Below are 12,705 nucleotides of genomic sequence, written 5' to 3'. Positions count from 1 at the left end.
ACCAGCCAAGAAGGAAGACTCTTGACTCAAGCTGGGCATGGAAGTCTGCTCTGAGCAGAGAAGGAGGGACTGATTTCCCCTCAGCCCACAGCATGTATGGATGCACCCCACGGGAGCAAGTGTGAAGGGAGTAGTGAAGAGTAGGTCCAACTTCCCACTCCATCATGCCAGGCAACAGAGATGAATGCAGGTGTGTTGGGAGGGAAGGATGGTGCACCTTATAAAGAGGTACCGGAGATTTCCCCACCTCCCCCAGCTGAAAAGGGGAGGGCCTGGAGGAACTGTGCCTCTGAGGGGTGGTGTCTCTTAAGCACAATGTCTCCTGGTACTTACTGTCTCTGGAATGGTGTCGCTAAGTGTCGCCCTCTACTCCTGTACAGTTTATACTAGCACATCATGCCCCAGGCAGTCTCCCTAGCGTGGCCAGCAGGAAAGGTATCCAGGGATCATGAAATAGGGAAAGTATCATCCAACTGTGAATCATAGACATTAACCAAAGATATCAGAGCCAAGACCAAAAATAAACCATAAGGGACAGAAACACACTGGAGAAAGGGAGGTGTTGAGGGACATGGTAGCTGGTCATTGTTATAAGGAAGAAAATTGAAGGAGGGTTGGAATCTCATCGGGGTGGAGTGGGGCGGGGGGAAGGACGTGAGAACAGAGGCTGCCTCTTATTAAGGAGAGAGGAGGAAGGAGATCAAAGAAACTGTAACTCCCAATAGGAGCCTCACAATTGATATAAAAATAACTCTGACTGCTGCAGTACAGGAGGTGGGGGACTTGGGTACTTTTGGTAGTCCGCCTCTCTCCTCTTCGGAATCAGAGTCTGTGGTATGGTTAGGAAAAGGTGCCCTCCACCTTGCCCGCCCTGCCCAGTTTTACCTGAGGGCATCTATAAGAGACCCAAGGAAGCATTCCTCATAATTGTGGGTTGCTCAGCTTTGTGCTGCATGCTAAGTATTTTTACCAACAAAGTGACTCCTGCCAGCCCATAACACAGCAACCACAACAGCACACGAAGTTAAGTGTTAACGATTACATGTAAATTCACAGTGTCTTTTCCAGACAACATAACTAATGCTCCTGAGATTGGCTCTATATTGGGTCTTGGAGAGCAATTGTCACAAAGATATCCGCACACAACATTCCGCAACCCATACAAAATAAAAGAGAGAGAGACAACAGCTGAAATTTCAGGGACTGAGGTAGATTGCTCTGCCCTCCATTTTGGTCATTTATTTAGAATAATATCTACATATTGATACTTTAAATATTGTTTATTCAGTGAATAAATTCAGTTTATTCAGGGAATCTGAAATCTAGAAAATGGAATTGGCTGATAGTAATGATGCTCAATACAACTGTAAATTAGTGAGACATCAATAGGCAGGTCATACCTTTATGTATGGAGAATATCTCTACCGGGGTGGTTGATGGTCAGGATTGTTGATAGCAATCTGAACATTATTAACACAGTAGCAGATCTTTTGCCCTCTCCCCTCTCTATCTATTTATGGACTTTGTATTGGTACCCATCTCACTAGTATCTGAGTACCTAAGGAATAATAGATTGGTAGAGTGATTGGCTCTAGTGCAGTAGTTTTCAACCTTTTTTTTCATTTGCAGACCCCTAAAAACATTTGAATGGAGATGTGGACCCCTTTGGAAATCTTAGACATAGTCTGTGGACTCCCCAGCGGTCCGCGGGCCATCGGGTGAAAACCACTGCTCCAGTGGACTTCATGGATCCTTTTCCTCCAGAAATAGACCTGTCATTACAGACACTGTAATATAGCAGATGCAGTTAAACAGAGAGATATAGCAGTGTGTTAATAAAAGATCTGATGAAGAACCCAAAATAACTCCTCTGCTAGTTGCCATAAAACTTGCTGACCCCAGGAAATGAAAGTAGAGGTGTTTCAAGGGCCTAACTTAGATGGCAAATGAAGAAAGTCATAGTTCTAGGAATTCCTACCATATAGAGAAACAAATGGGACTTTAACCATTCCATTCATTTTGTAAGAGGAATCTGTTTGATACCCATGCTTTATTTTTCATGGTGCTTAAAAAACACTGATAAATACACAATGCAAAATAATCTAAAGCCAAAATGGGAGGGGGGAAAAAGGTGTTTCCTATGCTTACTTGCAGCTATGTAGCAAAATGTATGGGGTATCTAAGCCCCTCCTTTAAGAATGCTCTACTACCATGCATTTCACATCACAATTGGGCAGGCGTTCAGCATAGCTCACTGAAATAATTGATTTTCACTAGTTCAGAGTCTGGCCCAATAATCATGAGATGCACCACCTAGTGCACCTTTGTGGCACTGGGGCTTATGAGGGATGGAGGCTCGAGTGCCCCTTGGGAGATGTGTGACCCACAATGGCCAGTGAGTGGGCTCACCCTTGCAAGGGGTCCTCTCATTGGACAATTTCCATCACCTGTAAAAGGCACTGGGATTGGGCTGTCTGTGGGCTCTTGCCAGCCATAAAGGGCCCTCACAGGGGCAAAAGAGGTGCTTTTTGCTGATTTGTCCTGAGTCACCACTACTGCAGCACTTTGCATTTCAGTACATAGTGCCCTTCATCTGAGGATCCCAAAGCACTTTACAAAGGTGGGTGTAGCTTTAATGGGGAAACTGAGGTACAGAGAGCTGGAACAGAATCCAGGTCTCTTGACTCCTTGTCCCTTCTGTTAACCATGCAAGGCTGCTTTACAGCAGAGCTGGGGAATATAAGCATCTGATGATTTAACAATGGACATGTGGGCTACAAAAATATAGCTGGGTACACATCTACTAAAGGACAGAATTTGATTGAGAGTGTGAATTTGTGAAGAGCCAAATAAGAGCTCATTGTGTTTGCCTGTTGGTTACAAAGCTGGCTTTGGCCCATATACATATAAAAAACTGCTAGTAAAATTTGCCTTGAATTAAATCCTGCTAACATGCCATTATGTGTGTGCTTATCGCTGATGTCAGGATGGGAGACTATAGCTATGGACTCACTGCTCAAGGCATGTAGGAGATAAATACATGAAAAACTGCAAAAGATGAGAATAGAAGTCTCCATGCAACTTTAATTCAGATCTGCTGTGTGACTTTCCAGTTTTTAAATGGTACATTGTGCGGGGTTTTCATTAAAGAAAGACATAAATTACAGTGTACAGCGTTCTGTGTTATAACATCCTGATTTTACCTAGAAGCAAAGAGGAAAATACTTAGGAAATATTGATGCTCACTTTGAGACTTTCACTGACTTTAATGGGAATTTTGGTTCAGTCTGTGAGTCAATGGGGTTATTCACATGAGTTCCAGAAACCGCTATGTTACACCCTGGGCCTTATCTGACAGTCAGTGCAAGTTTTGGCATGATAAGAACTGCAGGGCTGACTGGTCCCACCATTGTGATGTGCAAAGTGTGAAGGCAAGATGCAGTTGTTGTTGTTGTCACACTCCTTTCCTTGCCGTTTGCCCATGTAAGTTACGGCTTATGTGTCTGAGACAGTCACGTGGCTCAGTATAGCTCAAATGAAACACAACGCTATGGAAAGCAAATGAAACCTTCAATTTATTTCAACTTGGCTGGCTTTTCCAGCCCACAGAAACCACTCCAGCCTCTCCACAGCCCAGTCTGGTGCTTGTGCTACTGTAAATGTTTTCTAAATACAGATATAAATCAAAACATCCCCCACAACACCAGAGGAGATCCTCCTATATTTAGCAGCTCTGGGCATGGTTCCTCCCAAGCCCTTCTCTAAAGGTCACCTCTGTCTCATCTTCCTTCCTTCTTCCTCTGTTCCCAGTATGTCCTGCAGTTGAGGGAAATTCCCTTCTCCCTTTATGTAAAGGCACAGACATTGACTCACTCAGAGCCAAACTCTGCCCTTACCTACAACTGTGCAACCACAAATGGGGCTGCACAGCAGTAAACGAGAGCGGAATTTAGTTCTGTGCCATGATTATTAAAAATATACATGCACAAGGGGCTATTCTCCTGTCCGAGTTTGTGTGGTGCTCCCGTTAACACAAATAGCATGCTATGTTGGCACATCACAAGAAGGGACCAGACCCCTTAGTGAAGAATGTAGTGTTAAAGTCTGGGTAAGACATCAAAGTGCCAGTGAAACCACTCCTGCAAACGCTGGCAGCCCTAACTTGTGACCAAGCAATTTTTAATATTATACAAATGTTGTTTCCCTCCCATGAATAGGCATACTATATTTTCCTCTTTCAAGTCAGAATGTGCTTTTTGTGTGCTGGCTTCCCTCTACCCCCACTTTTCTTTGGATACCTCAGCACTTTTTCCACCCTTTCAGGAGTGTAATAAAATTGAGAGTTCAAAGATTCAGTGAAATTAAAACATGCATATTTTAAATTCACAATGGACACACTGACATGGTACTCTGAAGTCAGGCTGGGGTTCTGATACACACCGACACAAACATAGTGCCTAGGTATTGTCATGCACATGGCACATACAAAACATCACAGACTGATTGATCTGAGATTGCAGCAATACTTAAGCATAAGGCGACTATAAGAACCACAAAAAAGGCCATGGGAACAGGAAAAGACCATTTTAATTCCATCTTCCTGTTTTTTTTATCCCACCCCCTCAATCCCTCTTTCTCCAGTCACAAATCTAGGTGTCTGTTGAACTCATTTACACGCTTTGCTTCAACTGCCTTTTCTAGTAATTTATTCCATATGTTTATTGTCCTTTGTGTGAAATAGTTCTGCCTGAGTTCCCTATTTGCTTATAACTTCCTAACTTTTAGATTATATCTCCCAGTTTTTGAACCTGCTCACCCACATGTGATCTCTGTGAAATTTCTAATTAAAGCAAGGTTAATAGCAGCCATCAGTGCTACCTGAAGCCTCAGTAAATGCGTGTCTTGTTTAAAATCAGTGTACTGAGCTTGCAGTCAGAATTGGTAGCTCCTGAGAGTTATAATCAGGTTTGAATTCTGTTTTATTGAGATACCAAGCCCTCATACTTCTACTGATCTTGTGCTCCATGATTTTCAAAAATGAGTGCCTGACCTTTACCCTGGTTTACACCACAAAATGTTACCACTAAAGTTTGCCTTATTTTGGCAAATCATTGCATGTGTTCACAATCACTTTTGAGCCTTGTCAGAAAAACCCTTACTTTCTGTCAGTGGCTGAAAACCACGTCCTCAAATGATGTAGGCTTTCTACTGGCACTGTTCCACCAGTAAAATGCATGTGTGGACACTGCATTACTTGTACTGATAAAAAATACTCTTCCAGTGACTGTCCCACAATTCCTCTTCCCTGTGACAATGACTGCTCTGGTCACTAATTTGAACTCTGCTGCCCAGGAGTCACAGTAACCAGAAGTCTGTCTCCCATAGCTACCTCCCCATGTAATTTGGAAATGCCTCTCTTCCTGCTTGCCCATCTTTCTGAGCACACAACTCTATGTAAAACTCCAGCAAAGCCTCGTGTGCTGCCTGATGCAGGAAAGAAGTCCTGGATTTCCTTGGCCGATGGAAAGAATGAGCAGGGCTGGGCCATGCCCAGCGGTGGAACTGCAGAAATAAAGATGTCTATTGGGAGAGAGCAGACTGGGCATGCAGAAGCTGGGTGAAGGGGAAGGAACTGCCCCAGTCCTACCAGAAAGGGAGGGAGGGAAACAAAACATCTGGGGCAGCCCCCAAGACGTGTTGCTTCAATGGCATCCAGCTCTATACAGTGAGCAGGGACCCCAATACCATCCCACAAGTGACAGCGAACACCTCCCGAGACCTGGAGGAAGGAATCCCAGCAAGGGCTAGTGGCAAAAAGCTCACTGAGGATGAGGATGAGTACACAGAGGATGCAGACACTGTGAAGAGCCAGAAGTTTTTTGAGAACCAGCCAGACCCGACCCAGATGAGCCCAGAAGAGAAACTCACTGAATTCAGGTATCTGTTTGTTTGTATGACTTTTTAAAAAACAAACAAACAAACTTTGTTTGTGGGCCCTGAAAGTCCTCTCTGTTTGCGGCCCCTCTCAAAATCATGGCCCTCACAGGGTGGCTGGCCCTATAAAGGGAGATGGGTCTCAGCTGCACATGGGACACAGCCAACCCTCCTCCCCAGGGGGGAGGAAATGGAGATCAGGTGGTTAGTGGCTCATGTGACCCAATCAGGCCTCTCCCTTATCTATCCCAGGGGCAGTGGGGGTGCTGGCAGATGGTGATGAGGGGCCAGAGGAGAGCGCAAGGCAGGCAGAGGCCTGTGGAAGACTCCAGGTAGGAAGGCCTGGGAGTGCCTGCTTAGGAAAGAGCAGGGAGGAGCCACAGGGAGCCTAGGAAGAGCTGAGGTAGTGTGACCAGATGTCCTGATTTGATAGGGACAGTCCCGATATTTGGGGCTTTGTTTTATATAGGCACCTATTATCCCCCCACCCCCGTCTTGATTTTTCACATTTGCTGTCTGGTCACCCTAAGCTGAGGTGAGGCAGAAAAGCACCTGGGAAGGGCTGAAAGCCAAGCCCAGAGAGTGGGCAGAAGAATTGGTGGAGAGAAGACAGACCTCTCAGGGAGGAGTGACTGGCGCCAGTTTCAGGCTGAGGCAAAGGGTTTGTGTTTCGTTTTGAACTTGGACTAAGGATCTCTGTTTCCCTGGAAGAGGAGGACTTTTGTTAAGAACTTAGCCAGAGGGCCAAGTCACTGCTGCTGCTGAAGCAGGCTGAGAAGGGGAAATTGAGGCAGGGTGGGAGGGGGCACGGTAGAGGAGGTGACCCAGTCACAGCAGCCAAAAGTGCATGGTCAGAGAAGAAAGGAATTGCCTTTGAAGGAGCTGGTTTATTTGAACAACATGCACTGGCAGACATAACCACTGTCCTCCCCCTCTTCCCTGCTCTCTTCCTCCTCCACCCCTTCACGTGTGCATACGTACAAAAGAGAGAGAGGATATTGTAGCAAAGAGACAATACGTTCCCCAGTGCATGCGTTTGCTAGGGTAGGCACATAGAATTTCGAGGAACTAAAATCAATGAATTGCCAAGAGAAAAAATAACACAAAGAAGCCGAAACCTGAGCATTCAAAGAAAACACATAGAAAATGTAAAATAATCCTCGCTAGCAATCCAGTAACTGTTCATTTAGATCAACTGATCTTACATCTAAAAATGTCTGGCAAACATGCACTGCAAGCCTCAGAATATGCAGTGCTTTGGTTTTCCAGTCCAAGAGTCCAAAACAAATTACTGGCGTGCTGTGCTTGGATTCAGCTGTAGAAAGAGGCAGAGACAGTTTGTTGCTGGCTCAGGTCTCTTTGCTTTGCTTTGGCCTGTGGGGCTATCCAATGGCAACCACCCTCCTCTTTTGGAGTATTGTGTTGATTCTTTTCAGCGAATCTCCCTTTTGTCACAAGCTCAGACAGGCAGAAGCTCAGACTTTTAAAGCAGGTGTTCCTTGAGGCTTTGCGGTGAGATTTCTTGGAAGGATTGCGCTCTCTTCCTCTACCATAGGAAACCTTCCCACAACCTCCTGCAATGAGCTCCAGCAGCACCGTCACTGTGAAGATACTTGCAGCAGATAGCCCCAGGTGGCCTCCACCTTTGCCTTTCCTGGGCTTTTGGCACGTGCAGGAGCAAGGTATCTGCCAATATCACTGCTGTTGGTAATAAGTTTGGCATGATTTATTGCACTTTCTATGCTTATTGCCAGGGACAGGCAGCAGAGCACCCTCCCACCCCTCAACACTATAGAGTTTCAATAGTTATTGGCTGTATTATGCACTTTTGGAGACCGGATGCCCACAATATATTCACCATGCTGCACACTGCTGCCCCATCTAAAAGCAAGGGGATCTGAAGCTAGTCTGATCCACTTCATGCTTGTGTGAATATCTTTATAGGGAACTTTTTAGGGAGTTTTCAGAGTTATCCTTTCCTGTCCAGCAAAACTTTAGGTCTGACAACGTCCGTCTGTCATGTTGATCAGTGGCCTCAGCTAGGGTATCCTTGAGAGGCACCTACTCCACACCAGCGGAAAGACAGACCTTGATCAAGAGAAGGACAAGGCAGGACACATTCTCAGGTGTCCTCAGGAGTGCCGAGTCTGGGGGCCACGAAACAAGACCGTGGAAGGAGCGCATGCTTGAGGACAGGCACAAGGATCAGGAGTTACATAGGAAAGTGCACCAAGACATTATGTAGCTCCTGAGACAGCGCTCTCAAGTGCTGCAAAACATTATGGAGCAAAGCTCCCAAAGACTTGCACCACCAGCAGCCTTTTCACTGCATAAACAATGCCTTATTTCTAGGCCCTGTCCAATACGGCCCCCTCCCCTGCTAAGACACCAGCATGGCGTGGTTCACTATCCCTTCCACTCAGCCTCAGTGGATAACAAAGGGAACTGGTGTGAATATACATAAACTGACCTGTGACCAGTGGAGGAAAGCACAGCATGTTGCACTTTCTTTTTCAAATGGCAGCTTTACATTTTTTAAAGTATTTTTATCGCTTGTAACTGTTCAATCAAGTTTTGTTTCTGGAAATGGCTTGACTTGCAAAACCGCCATGTAAATCCTCTAAGCCAGTATCCCCTCTCCAGAGTCAGACAGTAAATTAACAATTCATCTATGGTTCATATACAAGCTTTATGGATTAACTGCAAAGTGCCATGAATTAACACAAAGTGGCACATTGCCTGATTACGGTTGATAGTCAAAATGTGTTCTCAAGGCTTCCCTCAGCCGTACAGCACCTCGAGTGTGCTCTTGTAATAGCCCTTATGTCTAACTGTTCAGAATCAGCAGACCAAAGTTCTATTTCCCCCTTTGCCCTACTGGTAAGGTCTCCTCTTTTGCTTCATAAATATTACCTAAAACACACCATGCAGCAGTAACAGGCATATTTGGCTTACTGAGGCCCAGCTTAGTCATTAGACATCTCCAACATCCTTTCAATCTACTAAATGGACATTTCTTGTTTTTCTCATTTTCAGCTGCTGGGTAGTTGTTGAAGTTCTGCAAATACGGGAGGATCAGGCACCTGTCTGCAAAACAGACACTGGAACTCTTGTGCGTGGTTCATCATCCATGCTTCTGTCAGCAAGACAGTGGAGAGATTGAAAACCAGTGGGAGGCACTATGGTAATTTTAGAAATGGTGTGGAAAAAAGATCACAAGATGGAGTGGAATGAATTGTGGAAATGTGACCACAAGCACCCAGAGTTCCCTGAGAGGACTACTGGCATCCTATATGTGCCTCTAAAATATCCCACAAGGCAGTGCATCAGACGGTGACATGGAGCACACTGGGATGTCTACCCACAGCCTACTCACAGTTCAACGTATCTTTTGCCAACACTACCTCTTGTGGTGAGGACACACAGCACTGGCAAAGGCAGCCAAGTATATACGTGCTCTAGTGACATTGCAGTGTCAGCAGTTTTACTAGCATTCAGTTACCACCAGTAAAACTTTCTAATGTAGACAGGGCTACAGGTTTCTAAGTCCATATTTAGACATCTCTGAATAAGCAGTATGTTTTCAAATATCAAGAACACAGCAGCTCCCATTAACTTTAACTTTTGAAGAATAAATATGGAACTTATGGAGCTTAACTTTATTGTTGAAAGTTGCAGTTTTGGTATTTTAATGAAAACAATGGCAACAAAATTAAAATAGAGCAAATCAAATCAAACAAACTATGGGCTATGGAATTACCTGACTATCTCATCATAGAATTGGAGATGGAGGAGGATCTAATATGTAGTCAAAGTAGAGTAATATAGTGATGTGTCAGGGTATCCCAAAAGGTTGGGATTTGGAAACTTTCTCTGGGGTTTGGCCTACAAGGACTGGACCTCAGACCATTTTCTTGATGAGTGGTAGAAAGCATAGAGGAGGAAAATCATTTTTCACCATAGCAAAATTGCCATCAAGCCTGCTTTTCTGAATGCAGCAAAATAAGTTTAGTTGTCGTTTTCTTAAGTGGCATAATTGTTCTCACCCAGTTGCATAGGATTGTGAACAGTATCTTTCTTTCAGCTGTTATACTCAACGAAGTAGAGCCAAAGTGAAAGAGGGTAGTTGTCCTATCAGTCATGGATGAATCCCTGATTCAGCACATATTTAAGTGCCTTGCTGAACTTTAAGCATGTGAGTAGTTTAACTGATTTAGCCAGGACTACTAACATACTTAAAGTTATGCATATGCTTAAGTGCTCTGCTGGATCAGAATCTGATTTTAGGTCAGTCTCATAGGTTCTGGGTGGGGAATCGATGCCACCACTTCTCATGATGATAGGTGACTTCTTAAGGGAAGTCCATACTAATAGTATTAGATTTACTACACCTAATGTAAGTGTGTCCATTCCAAAGTCTAAGTCTTATGCATACTATTGTCACAGAAATACACATACAGAGCAAGTGTGTTGCATGTAAGTTGATAGAGAGCTCTTGGTGGAATAAGTGTTTGCATAAGGTTATGTGTACCTATGTAATACTTGTTGTGCAGCATAATCTGCCAACTGCATCATTACTCCCGACAATTGTGTGATATGGATGGTTGCATCCCAGCTATAGCATTTCCTTAGAAAAATCTTGAAACTGAGCTCCACTGAGCACCTTTCCACCCGAGAGATTCTTCACTGTTGCCAAAGTCACATATGCAAAATCACCTGTTTTACAGGGACTGCCATCCCCATTTATTAGTGGATGCACAGCCTCACTCATCTCTCTTTTATCACTTTACTGCATGGTCTTGTGAGGTGATACTTATTCGTATTCTTTGGAAAAATACCTGTTGCTACACTCCTACTTGCAAAAAAATCTTGTCTGCCTGTCACATCATCTGTTTCATTTCCTTGAACCTGTAGAGAAGACGAGGCTGAATTTCCTGATCCTGAACTTTACTGACTTCAGTGGGAAGCATATGTGGGATGATTGCAGGATCAGGCCTAGATTTATGATGTCACAATAATATTTATGGTGATGTCCTAATTAGAGCATTATGATTTTGGTATAGGCTAATCAAAAAGAGAGCTCAGTTGTAAAGGAGAAAGCTCTCAGGCTACAGTATTTGCAATGACAGCAAAAGCAGCTCAGAAAGGCAGTGTAAAAGGATGTTTACATTCCTCTCTCTTAGCTCTTATCTAATGTAAAATTTCTCTTTAAAGCTAAAATATGATCTTATAGGGTTTGGAACTTTGCCAATGACTTCAATGGGAGCAAGGTTGGTCTTTCACAGGTTATTGGTTGTCAAGAGTGCAGTCTTCAAAATTAGGTGCCCACATTTAGGCTCCTAAATCCCTGTTTAGGAACTTAAATAAAAGGCCTGATTTTCAGAACTGTCAGACATCTCCTGGAGGCAGCAGAATGGAGACAGTCTATTTCAGCGCACTCACAGGCTGCCCACAGGTGTTCTGGGGTGTGTACATAAGAACCACCAGCCAGACACTGGTTCATAGTTTGTAAAGAAATCTGGGATTCTTCAGATGAAATCCTCGCCCTACTGAAGTCAATGGGAGTTTTGCCACAGACTTTACTGGGGCCAGGATTTCACCCTTCATTATGACAAGCACCATATAAAAATAAATGTATCTATTTATTACTCATGCTGTATGTTGTCTTACTTTTAAATGGATTTCCTACAGATGCTGCCTGCCATGGCTGTAGCTCTACTGAGAATAATTTCATATATTACTATATTGTTGGGTCAGTGCCATTTCTTTAATGGCCTCTGTTTTTTCTTTGACCTTATACTCCTGTGGTTAGAGAGAAAGTGTTTTGTGATTACAGGGTCAGAATTCAGTATACCCTGTGGCCAAGTTCTACTTTTAGATATATTCATGAAGCTCCCGCTGAAGTCTGTGGAAGTGGCTTGTGTGTCTAAGGACTGTATGTTTTTAGTTAAAGGGGTATCAAAAGTGCACATTTTTAATCCTGAATGATAAAGTTACATATAGCACAGAGAGAAATGTGCTTTACTGAGTAGCAAAAAGGCAGAGATGGGTGGAGGAGGCTGTGTTTTGGTTTAGCAAACCCAAACCAGGCATAGTCAGATGCAGATTCTATTTTATCTGATCCTTCAAAGTTTGAGGTCATTGGGTCCCTGGGTGGTCCATCTCTACCAAAGGGCAGTGTTGTATTTTTTTCCAGTGAAATGTAAAAGACATTGGGTTGGATTATCTCCTGCACGTCCATGAGCCAAGGGGAATGCATCCAGCACATCTCCCAAAGAATGTGTAGAGTTGGAGGAGCTGCTCCCCACTGTGCTATCTGCACCTTTCTGCTGACCTTTTGGAAGGTCCTCCGTGGGTGCTCCATGGTGACTGAGATCCATCAGCTGGGGCAGAATCAGGGACGGTCACTGTCCATGCCATCATTTCTGCCATCTGTCATCCCCATGCAAAATAATTGACCCACCAGTGTTATCTTGCCAGGTGTGGGCTACTACACAGCAAGCTCTTGTCCCCAGACCGCAAAAGGAGGCAAGCAAAGAGCCATGCTTTCATGGATGCCAGAAAGGGCTGGGAGACAGTGCAGAGGCAATGGGTATCTGTGCAGATGGGCCTGACCTTTAGGGGTTAGAAGAGCTGACCTTAATTTAGCAGTTTATGGAGGAGAAGTCAAACCTTAGCCCAATTCCGCCCTTCCCCCAGTCTCACCCTTCATGGGCCACTTCTAGGAAAATGGTAATGTTATTTGTCTCCCTATTTAGTTTTTCTCTATAG

General features: G+C 44.2%; 1 long non-coding RNA gene across 1 annotated transcript; it reads left to right on the top strand.

Annotated features, from left to right (window-relative positions):
• The first annotated feature begins 6,206 nt into the window (after positions 1–6,206).
• Positions 6,207–10,227, top strand: LOC137166598 (uncharacterized). The gene is made up of 3 exons (XR_010923745.1): positions 6,207–6,266; positions 7,490–7,616; positions 8,971–10,227. It is a non-coding gene; the product is annotated as an uncharacterized lncRNA (long non-coding RNA).
• Positions 10,228–12,705: the final 2,478 nt, after the last annotated feature.

This window comes from Emydura macquarii, unplaced genomic scaffold, assembly GCF_026122565.2.
Source record: "Emydura macquarii macquarii isolate MOO-44397 ecotype Brisbane River unplaced genomic scaffold, CSIRO-AGI_Emac_v2 contig_2890, whole genome shotgun sequence".
NCBI classification, from domain to species: domain Eukaryota; kingdom Metazoa; phylum Chordata; order Testudines; family Chelidae; genus Emydura; species Emydura macquarii.
Note: the sequence above shows the minus strand (reverse complement) of the source record. Positions and strands in the feature narration are given on the sequence as shown.